This window comes from Syngnathus scovelli, chromosome 13 (assembly GCF_024217435.2).
Source record: "Syngnathus scovelli strain Florida chromosome 13, RoL_Ssco_1.2, whole genome shotgun sequence".
Taxonomy (NCBI): Eukaryota; Metazoa; Chordata; class Actinopteri; order Syngnathiformes; family Syngnathidae; genus Syngnathus; species Syngnathus scovelli.
Window position 1 is genome coordinate 2,415,967 of NC_090859.1, and position 1,654 is coordinate 2,417,620.

The following is a 1,654-nucleotide window of genomic DNA, read 5'->3' on the forward strand; positions in this document are numbered from 1 at the left end:
AACAATCTCTTGTGAACAAAGGAGTGAGTGAACTACAAAGCATATATCAGTTAGACCTGTTTTTGAACAACTTTATTCTTCAGCTCGTGTGTAGCTTCTGATCCACAGTTTTAAAGAACCCCCCCCCCCACCCCCCGAAACATAAGGCTTCCCATTAGTGTAGCGCTCTCCAGGGGGCAGCCGTATCTGTCCCACCGTCCAATCAGACCATTGGAGCGATGAGCATGTCATGCCGCCAGCATGGCGGTCGGGCGAGCAGCACAAGACCAGTGTCTTCTTGACATTGGAACCAAGGTAAGCAGCAACCAGGTGGTCCGTCAGTGGCACAGGTTCATCCACGTCCAGGCACACGTAGATGAAGTGCGCGTGGAACCTCCAAACACAAAATAAGCACAACCCTAAGAAGGCTTCTCTTCCTTCCTGCTTTATTTCCTGACTTTCCTTTCTTATTTTTACATTCAGCATACCAGGATGGACGAGGAAATCTCCACCAAACTTCCCGGCCGAGGTCAAGCAGAAGCCCCGACTCCTCAAGTCCGCAAACAACCGGTACCTGGCATCGGCGGTGGGCGTGTGGACAGCACGACACGCTGGCCCCACCCCTGGGTGTGCTCAACTGGACCACCAGCGCAGTGCGTGGGAAGGTAAATTGACGCTCCAGAGCTTCCAGCCTGTGCCGCGTGTCCTCCTCGCCGTTGACTTCCGACCCTGAATGCAAAACACTTATGAGTTTAATATCTGATACGTCCCCTATCTGGGGACCATAAATTAAATAGATTTTTTGACCAGGGAGATGGAATAGGAGCTTGCTCCGTCCACGCATCGACCTGGTATTGCAGTACCTCCAGGAACGGTGCACCCCCTCTCCTGGTGAAGTTAAAAGTGCCGTTACCATGTTGTAAGAGGAAATCACTGGAATTGGTAGAGAAGACCATGTGAAAATGTTACAGCTTAGTATGTATATAGTAAGTCACGTAATGGAATCCTGAAGAAACGTCATCGACAACTGTTTTTCCTTTAAAGTATGTATGTACTCGATTGTATACATGCATGACATTTTGGTCATTATTGCATTACATTTTCCCCTATGTTAAAGTGCTGTGTTTATCGTAAAAATGTCTATATTACAGTGGACTACAATAGGTTTTAATATACATCAGCCTGTTATTGCTTTAGGTAACTAAAACGTGCTGCTGAAAATATAATGCTTTATTTTTATTCATTTTTGTTTCACCGGGAATTGGCTTTGGTGTCCTCTTTCAGAAACCTAAATTTGGTCACCCTATATTAGTGACTGGCTGTTTTAAAAAGGCTCAATTCCTAAACCTAGCTGTGGCAGAAGACTTTTGTACATTGACTTTTTGCCAAAATGTCTTCATTCACACTCACTCTAATCTTATCTTTGACAATGGAGTCTGCCCTTACCAAACCTCCGAAAATCTACGTCCTCCTAGTATCCTCACGTCAATCTTAGAAATGCTTTTGAAATGATTTGCTAATGTTGAACCTATAGCTGTCCTTTTAGCATAATCCCTCCCTCAGCTCTGTTGATGTCGGTGCAGTCGTTATTTGAGCCCTACCGCATTCATTATCTTGTTAACTGGCGCCTTGTGTGAATTTTATGCATGATTGGGTGAAAGCTTAAAGTTCCTAT

The 1,654-nt window shown here is 45.1% G+C and overlaps 1 pseudogene; it reads left to right on the plus strand.

The window, feature by feature from the left end:
* Positions 1-695: 695 nt before the first annotated feature.
* Positions 696-864, plus strand: LOC125980241 (U2 spliceosomal RNA; annotated as a pseudogene).
* Positions 865-1,654: the final 790 nt, after the last annotated feature.